This window comes from Toxorhynchites rutilus, chromosome 1, assembly GCF_029784135.1.
Source record: "Toxorhynchites rutilus septentrionalis strain SRP chromosome 1, ASM2978413v1, whole genome shotgun sequence".
In the NCBI taxonomy this organism is placed as follows: Eukaryota; Metazoa; Arthropoda; class Insecta; order Diptera; family Culicidae; genus Toxorhynchites; species Toxorhynchites rutilus.
In genome coordinates, this window is record NC_073744.1 from 71,572,169 (window position 1) to 71,585,117 (window position 12,949).

At 36.5% G+C, this 12,949-nt stretch overlaps 1 protein-coding gene across 2 annotated transcripts in view; it reads right to left on the reverse strand.

The window, feature by feature from the left end:
* The window catches only part of LOC129775969 (uncharacterized), a 36,017-nt gene that overhangs the window by 7,385 nt on the left and 15,683 nt on the right, over window positions 1-12,949 (reverse strand). The gene's annotated exons all lie outside the window — the stretch shown is intronic.

Sequence of the window (12,949 nt, forward strand, 5' to 3'; positions counted from 1 at the left end):
GTAACGGAGTTTAGCGCTTAGTGTGGCACCTTATCACGATTCTTATGGCGGGTTTACATTAGGGAGATCTATAGCTATAGATGGATTTCTTCACGTGAAAATAGGTGTAAACGGGTGAGAATAAATATGATACACTTATTCGAGGTATATATAACTTGAATAAATTCAGCATATGTAAACGCTTGTGAATTTCTCACTGGTGAGAAATCACTAAAGTTGGATGCAGTTCTACTTCAGGTGAATAAATTCACCTAAGATATGAATATATTCATTATAGAAGTTCACGCTAGTGTAAACGGTTTATGTGATTTCTATAAATCTCATCATATTTCTTCACATCACTAGTCTAAACCCACCCTTACGTGGATTTTAGGTGTTGGGTAACGGGGAGCTCGCCGGGCGGTATAGCGGGACGGGGTTTTTACGGGCAGCTATTCGTGAATGTCTTTTCCTGTCTACTTAGCTCTTGGACAGTGGTACTGCGCGTGCATCGGCAGAAGAGAATTACTAGGGAATCTTCTAGCAACTGTAGATGATCTCATTCGTGATAAACCTGGTTAAATCCCCTGTAAAATAGTGTGAGAGGAATTCAAATAAGATGATATTTGACAAAGTCCAAAGGTTGATCTATCATTCTTATTTGGAGTCCCTGCAGTAACTTTTTCTGGTAACGCCTTAGAGTGAACAATGGATGGTCTTTAGATAGAATCAACGATAATCGCAAAGCGGCACCTGCGTGATTATTAAATACAGTAAACATTCAATGACTGGGCGAAAAGGGAAGAACAGTTATCGACATTCGCGTTTTAACTGGTCCGGCATGTTGAACGTCAAATAAAATCGAGGGGAACTTCAATAAATTGCTTGATTCGCGTTGATCATGAAATTGGATAAACAAAATGATTCCAATGGAGGCTTCACATTGAGTGCGACAACTGGTATGAAATATAATTTGAGGAAATTATTTTTCTGTAATTTAATTTAAAATTATTTTTAGTTCAATTTAAAATAAATATTTAATTTAAATAATTTGTCATGCGAAAATAATGTCAATTTTCATAACATTTCAAATTATATTCGAATGCCACTCACAGCAAATCTTCTATTTGAACATGCGTCAATTGTTTACGAAATTCTGCTTTTTAACTGGCCCAGGAACCAGTTAAACGTTCGCCCTGTTAAAAAGTAGACCAGTTAGCGAACGATTACTGTATATGAACCCAGGATGACGATAGAACATTTGAGTGGTAACCATCAGTAGTACACGACGACTTGAATATGTTAATAAAAATTTCGAATTTTTCTTTTAATCGTCATACTTCTTTACAACCATATACATATGTCTTTGTTAACCCATTAACGACCAAGCTGTTAAAAATATTTTTCTAACAATAGCCATTGGTGTTATGTTGATTATTGGCGTTTCAGAAACCCCAATCTTCAAGAATTATTTTTTTCCGTTATTCCGTATTCCGGAAAATGACAAAAAATCAAAAAGGCGCCAAACAAAAACATTGGCCGGAATCAACATATTTGTTCCTGTAGGAGGTTCAATCCAATGGTTTTCTTCCTACATCACAATGTGTGATTTTATATCAAAGTAATATTGTAGAAAAGTTTACACATTTTGAAATTTTGTAAGGTTTTGTTTTTTGTTAGGTTATGTGAGGTTATGTACTTTTCGCACATAGTTGCTTTAAACCAATTTTTATGCTCAATAAAGTAATACAAATTTGAATGAAATTGATAGTAGGTGGTAACTAATAGACTAAGCTATCGTTTGATGCTAAAACCTTACCATATGGTTGCTTTCCAAAGCCATGAAAAATTATCGAAGTTGCTGTTCGATTTTTCGAACGCTTGGCATAAAACGGGTTAAATATGACTCACCTGGACACCTTTTTTAGTTTGAGCATTCCTGTACTATAGGACCCCTACGCATTTACAAACGTATAGTGCTTATATTCGAACAAAAATAAACTTAACATAATTCTAGCAAACTAGATTACAAACATCAACCCAGGTGCATTCGGCTAATTTTAACAACTATACAGCCAAACGAAAGTTGCTTTTTCTTTAATATGGCCAATTCTACCTACAGATAGTTACCTGGTTTTTACACAAGTAAATGTACAGGTAAAACGCAACAATTTTCTCAATGATTAAAAGTACGCTGGAAATCGTTCATTTCAACTCTTATTTTAGATTGTGGAGTGTTACCTGAATCTATTGTATGAATTTTGTATGGACAGCAAGTGAGCGAAATAAATTTATTTTTTTATCTTGCCTCACTCTCAACAATTTTATCTGACTTGAGTCAAACTCATTCATACCTGTCTACTACACCCAGAAAAATACTTGGTGAAAAACTCCAATACATTTGGTAATGCAAACATTACTAGAATGTACATATTTTCTGCACATACAGGGAAACTTCGATATAACGTACCCTCGATATAACGTCACTCGATATAACGTACATTTTACCTCGATATAACGTACACATTTCCAAAGTGTAAAGGAAAAAACATTTCAATATTTTTTTCCTGATAGAACAATGAATTATCTGTATTGTGATGCTAAAACAAGTTTTGTACCTTCAATCAATCCCGAAATACAGCTGGTTTTGTGAATCTGGATTCTAAATGAATCAAGCTTCAATCAACAGTACGAAGGGAAACATCATGAGAAAGGCTGGCTTCGTCTTCTGATTGAAGTTGTTCATTAACTTTACTAAAACAGCAACACAATAATGTATTATAGACTACGTTTGTGAGTACTTTATTATGCTTCGATATAACGTACAATTCGATACAACGTACAATTTTGAAAGTGAAATGTACGTTATATCGAAGTTTACTAGTATTATCAACCGTATGAAAAATGAATGCAATACACTAAGACGGGTCTATGGTACTAGGTGAGGCCGTTTCTTCACTAAGTTGGTTAGGGGAGCGGTATATGAAAAGATAATGGAAGAAAGCAGAAGAGGAATGATTTGCTTGAAGCAGCTGTATGACACCCGCCATGTTTTTGATGCCAACATCTCAAACGTTAAAAGTATTTGTTTTCTTCAAAAGAGCGATCCGCGTTGGCGGCATTGTGCTTTGTTTACTAGTTTAGGGGAGCGTCAACGAATAGCTGATTTTCAGTCGGAATGAACGTTTTCAAAATTAAAATTATGAATGAGAATTAGCTTATCCATATCAAATTAGTGTTCTATTTGAATTAAGAAAATTTTTGTTCGCAGGTGTTGAAAAAATCTCATACGAAAATTGTTTATGAAGACAAATTTATATTATAATGAAAAAATTCAGCAACAATTTTGGAATTGTATAGCCATATAATTGAATGAAAGTTAGATATACGCGTTTCAAGTAATTAAATAACATGATGTGAAAATTTTCATTCAAATTTTAAAATTGAAAAACCGACTTCGTGTCTTCTAATCTGAAAGAGATCACACTAACGAGTTTGGGACACAAATTGTGGCCATCGCGAATTACCAATTTACCACCATCTGACATATCGTGATGTCGATGATGAACTTTTACAGCAGAGGGATAGTGAGATATGCGATGACGGTAGGTAGAGTGAGATAGCGATAATCGTGCCATACACCTGGCTTGAAGCGTTAGCGAGACAGACGGACCACAAGCGAGGTTGTGCACAAGCGTATTGTGTTTTGTTGACAAGCAAAACATAATATACTTCTGAGATGGCTACAGAGTGGTTTTGACATATTGGCCCACCTTAGGACATACTTCTAAGCGTCTTGCAATACACATCCCTTCCAACGATTAGTACACGGTATTGATAACTTTGCGGATAGCACCAAAACATGAAGGTAAATCTTTTTTTTATCATTTTTAAATCTGGGGTAAGGTACACCGGGGCAAGCTGAATCACGGGGTAAGTTAAAACGGAAGACATAACTTTTACTAAGAATGACGGAATGACGTGATATTTTTTTCAGTAAACAAAACCTTTCAACCCACCTTATTACAGCCATTACCAGAATATTGTAATACCTTAACGCATCGTGCCATTGTTTACATTTCTTCGTTCAAACCTAAATCAAATCAAACATTTTTGCGCGCTGACTCAATCGGTCCGAAAATACTGTTTTTTTTCAATCACCCGAATTGCACGTCAGGTAATCAAATAGTGATAATCAAGTGTAATGGTTTTGAAAACTAAACTGAAAAATCTTTTCCCGTATTAGCTCTGAGTATTGCAACTCACCCCGTGTTTTTTTCAACCCTGGGGTAAGTTGAAAGAGTTAGAAAATTCGGCCATTGTTGAAATTCGAACATATGCGTAGAAGGATTTTTTCGTCAAATATGATCCTCTATCACCTCCCGAATGAATTTGTTTTTTCATATTAGAAAGGTATGTGATAACTTTAAGGGGATGAATAAAAAATTAGAATCTTATTTTATTTTCAACATATGAAAAATATATGCATAAAAACGATTGAAGGAAAAAAAAAATTGACTCGATTATATACAGTGAAAATAAATTCTAGACTGTATATAATCGAGTCCGCCCTGTATTGTGTTCCTCAGTATGTTCTAATTTTTGAATATGCAGACATGAGACAAGTCAAATTTGTTAATTTTGACGTGGGACTACGTCTAACCGGAGTATATGGGGGGTAAAATGAAAACCTAAACACAGAACATGCAGGAAAAAATGAAAGACAATTAATAAAATGTTATTTTTTATTAGATAAACAATTGAATAACTGTGAAATGTCAAGCGTTATCTAAACGCCCTAACTGCCTAGTTTTGATTGGCCCGATTTACGGTTTCCCGAACACAGACTTCCAAATCAATGTACCTGTGGGAATCCGCATAGCAAATATACATGCAAGTTGGTGGTATTTTTGTTCCAACCGAGCTGTGTTTCCCTAACACGGTCTTCGAAATCAATGTGCCTGGAATCCACTTTGCAAATACATGCAAGTCGGGGGCATTTTTATTCCGACTGAAATGTATTTCCCTAACACAGACTTCGAATCCATGGAGCGTGGGGAAATTGATATTGCAAATACATGCAAGTCGGGCGCATTTTTGTTCCGGCCTGAAATGTGTTTCCCTAACACAAACTTAAGAACCAAGGTTTCTGGGGAAATTTCCATTGAAAATTCATGCAGGTCGAGTATATTTTTCTTCCGACTGAAATGTGTTTCTCTAACACAGCCTCCTAATCCAAGGAGCGTGGGGAAATTGGCATCACAAATACATGCAATTCGGGGGCATTTTTATTCTGGCTGAAATGTGTTTACCTATTACAGACTTCTAAACGAAGGTGTCTGGGGAATTCGGAATTGCAAATACATGAAGATCGAGGCATTTTTGTTCCGACTGAAATGTGCTTGTCTAACACAGACTTCAAAACCAAGATGTCATCATACCAAACGTAAAAGGACTGTCATTGAATTTACTTGTAATGAAGAACATAATCTATTCAAATGCATGAATTGACCTCATATGGCATTATACAAACTTTTTACTCACAAAGAAAATATATTGAATTCAATTGAATTCGGAAATTGTTTCATTCAATCAAAAATTAAATCAATACAAACAAATGATTACTAAGCTAAGGTAGTCCCACGTCAACCTTGCGGTTATGTCATAGATATAACCCACCCATTTTTTTTTGCAACTAGGGGTCGTTCAATTATTATGCAACGCAATTGTTCTACTGTTCTAGACTCTCTATCTTCCCTACAAAACATGTAACGAATGGTTATTTGCATAAACATGTTTAGACTTTATTTGGGTTTAATTCTTAACAAGTTTCCAAAAGGCATTCCCTTCTCCCTTTCTGAGTGCCGTGATATTTAACCCTTTAACGGGCCGTGGGAACTAGGCATGTAATCAACGCAAACTCCAATACAACGACATGTTTAGATGCTAAAATAAACAAAATATTTTTTTTTCAAAACACAAAACAATCAAAAATATTAAAAAAAAATTGGTGGCAATATAGTTGCCACTGCCCGGTTAGCGCAAAATGTTGGTGGCAATATAGCTGCCACCTGCCCGGCTAGCGGAAAACACTTGATGGTAAAAATGTTGTTTTTGTATTTGAAATTTTGATATTAGTTTCAACAAAAACAACTGAAAAAAATCATGATCAGACTCAACAGATCCTAAAAAGTTCATATGTATTGAAAACTTCAACAAAATGACTGTTTTTCAATAACTTTACGGAAAATTTTCTCTTGTTGCTCTAAATTGGGAGTTGTTAACACAAAAATGGCTCCAAAATGAATAGTTTTTGATTTTTTCGCGCTCAAAAAAGTCAGGCATGTTGCTAGACATTAGAACAAGTTACCACATAAGGTTAGAAGTGATAATTCATTGTTAAAGAAGAGAAAAAAATTAAATCGTTGGTGGCAATATAGATGCCGGTACCCGTTAAAGGGTTAAATACTTGAATGATCCCATCAACCTCATTAGTGGCCGTTTTGAGTGGCTCTACTCTGATATGAAGGCATCTAAAATAGTATGTTTGATGTTATTGTCTCGCATATTACTTCCTAGTACGTAGCGTCCATTTTGCGTGTATACTACTCCCACATATCTCACATGTACCAAAAATCCTTTTGACGTAAGACTAAGTCTTTCATGTTTGTACCGGGATGAAAGTTCAAAGTTTCGGAAATGAGAGAGTGACGCTTGGAGTGCATGATTTTGAACGTTAATAAAAGAACGATGAGCGGCTGAACAATGTGGCATGAAAATCACTTCATTCGAAATATAAAATGTGCAAGATTTATATGATTGTTACTTATTGATCCACAAATTGTTTCAATAGCTGCAAAACTGCTTTGAAACATACTATCGAAATCACTATAAATGAAGCAATCACTTGAAATGTCATTTGAGTTGCGATTGAACTGCGGTTGAGGCATAATGCATGATTTCGACTACTCTTTTAGTTTCTATTTTGCTTTCACATGAAGTGGTCTTAGAAAATTGATTGCCAGTGTATGCACTCGAGCTGAGGAATATTCGTACAAATCTGCACATTCGACTAGGTGTTCCGTGGTGCAATCCAAGAGCATCAGTTTCTATTCTTCTTTCGCCTGGAAAAGTAATGAAAAATTATTTGCTTGAGATTGCGCCCGAGCGGAGGAATATTCGCACACCTTTGCGCATTCGACTAGGTGTTCCGTGATGCAATCCATAAGCATTAGCTTCTATCCTGCTTTCGCATGGAATGGTCATGAACAATCTCGTGTATCATTCTCACGAAAATGAATCATGTATCAAATATCTGCAGTTGCTTTTACAAAGCCACTCAAACCCATCGGTTCTGTTCAGGACCATACGCTCGAAAGGGTTGAATTTTATGTTCATAACAATTCCATACTTATACTCATCCACTCACACACTAACAAGAAAAACTCAGCAGTCTTTCAAAATATTCAATTCATTAATTAATTGAGAATTGATTCAGATGCGATTTCAAATAAATGATCACTGAGTCAGTGGTAGTCCTACGTCTACCTTGCGGTTATATCACAGATATAACCCACTTCTAGTTTTTTCCAAATGTTTATATGTAAAAATAATAAACGATGATAAAATTTTAGGTTTAGAATGAATATCTTTATATAGAGTATCAAGCATTCTGCAAGTAATCTTGAACAGATTTTTTTCCGATAAGAATTTTCTATTACAATGATGAGATTTTCATGAATATATTTAAATAATTTTCATATTGGTCGAGTAAAAGTAAGTACTACGAATTTAAATTAGCAATATCAAACTTTTTTCTTTCATTCAAGATTAAAAAACTTAGAACTGTTTTCAGGGATGATTACTGAGAGCGAAAACTCATTATTTTTTCACCACAATTCAAATATTTACGGACTGGGCAATCACAGTGTACCGGATATTTGATTGATATACAAATAATCGAAATCCGTTCACGGTCAAAAGGGTTATTAGTGTTCAAATTATTTCATAAAATCGTGACATACGTGACGAAACGTCATAATTTTAGTGAACATAATGAACAATAATATACAACTTCATCAGGGAAATGTCGATAGTTTGTGTATACACTCTGAGAGAAAAAATGTGACGAATTTTTCGGTAAATACGACCAATTATTAGTCATTTTCTGCCGGACAAAATATTCGTACATATTACGCAATGAAAAAGGTAAACAAATATCAAACCGGCAGTGTAAGCTAGGTTAAACAAAATATCTGATATACGGTCAAACAAAATATCTGTTTACCTCTCATCCAAACTGGTGAATTGTCGAAGATATCAGGTAGAATAATTTAAATTTCACGAGAAATTCCTTAAATACGATGCGCGCAAAATTGCATCCCAAATTCTGTTTTATTTATTATTTTCTACATTTGACAGTTTCATGCATAATAGGTTGTCTTATATAGCTTCATATGTTCTAAGAACAGGTTACTCGAGAAGTATCAATTGATTTTTAGTTAAATTATCCAAATTTTAGCACCGACTCATTTTACCAAGCCTGTTCATTTAAACCGCATTTCCCCTACTAATTTAGATAAAAAACCCTACCCGATAGAGAACCGCAAGATAACTCGCACATACTAAAAACACTAACAGAACTAACCGATCGTCCAAATGAGACACATCATCGTAATTTTTAGGAATCTTTTGAAATGACATTGCTTGTTTTCTTCCTGCATATTTTATATTTTGTTACCAGCTTATGACCTGTAGAACACATTGAATTTGAACCTACAAAATAGCTTGTTCATAGTCACGTTTTTCTCTCTTCTCGAGCATTCCCCACCTTGAATACGTTTTCCTATGAGACACACGAACGCCGAAAACAAAGACTATTTTTGTGATGATCTGCATAGTCATTTTGCGCCGATTTGAAAACAAAGGGAAAAAGCGCGGCGAGATACTTTTTTCGCGCGGTCATTGCATTGCATGTAGAGAAAGTGGTATCATTTATACACAGGCAAATTCAAATTAAAGGAGCAAAAATACGTATATCACAGATGATTTTGGCTACCTTGCGTCTATGACTTCTCCGATTCCAATGTAGTGGGGGTATATTTTTTTGACGTAAAACTACGTCTTTCATTAAGGGTGTCAAATCAGAAAACAGGTCACGTTTTTATGAAATAAAGTTAACGTTAATAACTATTTTCGCCGCGAACGGATTTTGGCGATTTACATACTAAACGAATCGGAAATTGCGTAAGATTTGTTTAATATGCCATACAAAAGAAATCCCCTGGTTAGTAAATGGTTAAAATTCATGAAAACTTTAAGTGTTTCTATTTTCCCATACATTTGTTCTGTCCATTTGAGTGCTTTCCCGAACAGAGATATCAACAACGAGCAACTTATCGACGACCAACGGAGGGGAAATCGTAGGATTTAAAGTCTCCGTGAACAAAGGAAAAGAAGAAGAATGAAGGGGAATACTTGCCTAGAGTATAAACAGTGGATCTCGCTGATGCAAACTTTCATTCGGCATCGGACTGTTGAGTAATCCAGTTCACTTTGCTTTCGCTGCGCCTCGATCTAAGATTGGACCCCACCACTGGTAATCCAACTTGGAAATCGTCGTTTGGTTTTTGCTGTTCGTTTTTCGCGTTATTTGTATCGTATGTTCTTCTTTCCGCATCATAAATTGGACGCTTCGCGTAGTGTGCGTTGAGCAAGAAGAGGAAGGCAGACTCGAGCCTTGCAAAAAACGAACGCATTGCCAGGGGCAATAAAATTTCGAGGTAAAGGTAATATTATATTATCAGGCACGTAGCGTAACCGGCACGGCACGTTTCATGCAAGACAAATATTATTACGTGTGTTTCAAATGTGTATGCGTATATATAGCGGAACGGCTCCGGACATACACAGCACGTTTCAGACAAATGCATGAAGGAATTCTCGAAAAGAATATTTTGCCGGTGCCGGGCACGAACTACACGGGCGAGTAGCACCATACATACAAATCAAACGTCGAAGTTCGTGGTATGGGTGCGTTCGTCGCTCTTCGGTACGACATCGGTTCAATCACCAGTAGCATTTCTCCGCTCCGTCTGCGCTGCCGGTCCGTACAGAGAAGTTGCTATGCCTGATGATATGAATACATCATGTATTTGTCTGCCGGTGTCGGTACGTGCCGTTTACGCTACGTGCTGGATAATATAAAACGGCTTTAAGCGTCATCTAATGATGCACGCGGTGTTGGTGCAGTGAAAAGCGCTCGCACTGAACCAAGCCTTCGCAAATGTGACACCGCACCGAACAACAGCGAAGTAGGCGATTTCGGCGCGTCGGTCGAAAATGTAAACGCCCAGGCAGCAACCAAAATCAAGCTCCCCCCGCTGGTGGTGAAGGCGGTCGCTCTTGAAAAACTCATCAGCGAATTCGCATCGATGGGTGTTACAGCAGAGTACAAGCTGTGTGGCATAATTCAGTCTTTTTCCAAGCAGTTAACATTGTTTATTTTCCGTCTTCATAAGGGCTTCGTTGGTGCCCTTGAGAATGCATCAATGCATTAAACTGACGTTATGGCGAAGCAGACTTTAAGGTTGTGCACCAAAAAATTATTTGGGAATCTTGAATGTCTTACTGGAATGTTATAAGTTATTTGGGTTCGCGTGCCAGTCGCAAAACTGCCTTCAACTAGGATTGCATTTGCGCTAATATTGATCATAATGAAGAATTGCTACTATTTTGAGGTTGTTATTAACAAAAAGAGTTTATTTCTCTTGTTTAGTCATCAAGAAAGTAAATGTTCTGGAATGTTGTATGTCATTAGGTTTTGCTTGCCAGTAGCAAAACTTCCTCCACTAAGGGTGACAGCTGCGCTTCTCTCGAGCATGAGAAAGTAATGCAACTCTTTTCGAGGCCAGTAATATTAACAGAAGCGTTTCTTTTGAGAATAGCGCAAAATGATGAGAAATGTTTATATTGCTAGTAGTTTCAAGCCACCAATGTATGGCTCTGTATGCATGCTATGGTGAACGCTTGTTTGGCGCTTGGTTTACGCTTAGACGATATCTAGAGGTGCGATTCCTTTGAGGCAATACTAAATAACATGTAGCATGATATTTGATGCTTGCAAGTGTTGTCATTGTTGTTTACATGCGGTGCCAAAGATATATTGATGTAGTTTTGAGATATGGAATAATGGTGCTGGTGCAACATGTATATATAATCGACTGTAGCCGAGTCTATGTCAATTTCGAAAAAGGCCACCGGAATAGCCTTCGAGGTAAATTTTCAATTCATTGACATGAAATAAATTGCGACATACGATTGTTTTGCGAGGGCAAGAATGAATCATCAATCAATTATCGTCAACTGATTCTACAATGAAAAAATCATTTCAGAGATTATTCTACTAAGCAGTTGTTTCTAAAATTTCACAGCATTATAGAATAATATCCGAAGGTATAAACAAGCGACTTATATAAAATAACAGCGTAGTTCTACGTCAATAATACGGTCGTGTCTTGGACACAACCTCCTATAATTTTTTTTTTGGAAAGACATTCTGTTCGCCAAAAGTATTTTTTTCTTGTTGATTTTCTTTGCTTAATTACAAAATTCAACAATATCAGAACATTTATTATATGTATTACCCTACAAATTAATTTCTACAAAGCAAACGGTACTTACGTTTTAACGCCACCGAAGCCGAAATACAATAAATAGCCATTTTATTGTTCGCTTGGGCACTCAGTAATCTTTTGTATTGTTATGTGATGTTTTGTATTGTTATTTGCAGTGTTTCGTCATTTTTTTATGCAACGAAAATTTATATTTGGGATTTGTTATATTTACGTATGAACGCAATACGAGTGATATATTTCAGATCAAAAATTATCCTGGCAAACATAATGCACCAGGTAAACGAATGCCGGCCGACGTTCGCTAATGCTTGGTCGGTCATAACTGATGGATCGTCTCCTATGTTTCAAAATAACCGGGCAATCGGGTGGAACATAAGTTTGCTTGCGAGAGGACGCCGCGTTCGACGGCGGGTCGACGACCGACTCGGATTGCGTCATCTCGGCGGCTTGGGGCGAATCGGTTCCTTATCCTCGTAAGATAAGGACATCGTTCCCATTACGTTATCTCAGTGGCCGGCGACAGCACTTTAGTATCGTTTAGCGCATTCTGTTGGGGTTTTGTTTAGGTAACAAAAAATAACAAACGCCAACATGTTTCATGTTTTTAGAATCAGGGAAGGTGGGGAAATACGGACATATTAAGAAGAACTTCAATTCTATCTTCCGAAACCCATTTTTCTCCAAACTTAAATGCAGTTTCTTGCATTTCAATATACTTTTTTTTTCGAATTGATCGGCCAAATGTTTTTCAATGTTTTTACTAAAATTAAAATTAAAAAGCACTTTTTCGACGATTACCCGCATGGACATGTAGGGGAGGGGGGGTGTATATGAACCGGTTTGTCATATTTACGTATGTATATCTTCGAAATTTCACGAAAGTAGAGGAACAGGGTTGAGAAATTATGAAAATTTACGATGAGATTTGTAAAAGTTAACAATTTATAATTTCCCGATAGTGTTAAGAACGGGCGCCGACAAGCCAAGTAATTCAAATAAGCGCTGCCGGTGCCAAGCGAATATTTTTTTATGAAACTTGCGGACGTCAAAGCGTTAAGTACTGATATTAAAAATAACGGAGGTATTATTGAAAGCTTTTGAGAGTACGAATTTTCTCGGGGAACGTTAGTTCGACTAAGGAACAGTTTAAGAAAACTTGCTCTAAATCGACAATTCGAATACCGAAGAAAGGTCAATATCGAATCCTCTATTGATACTATCCACATTGCAGCACAGTTGTCATCAGATATATAAATACCGAAGACTGCGCGCTGGTAGATTTGCATAATACTATGTGAGATAACAATTCTAAAATAAATGCTGCTGAATGCTAG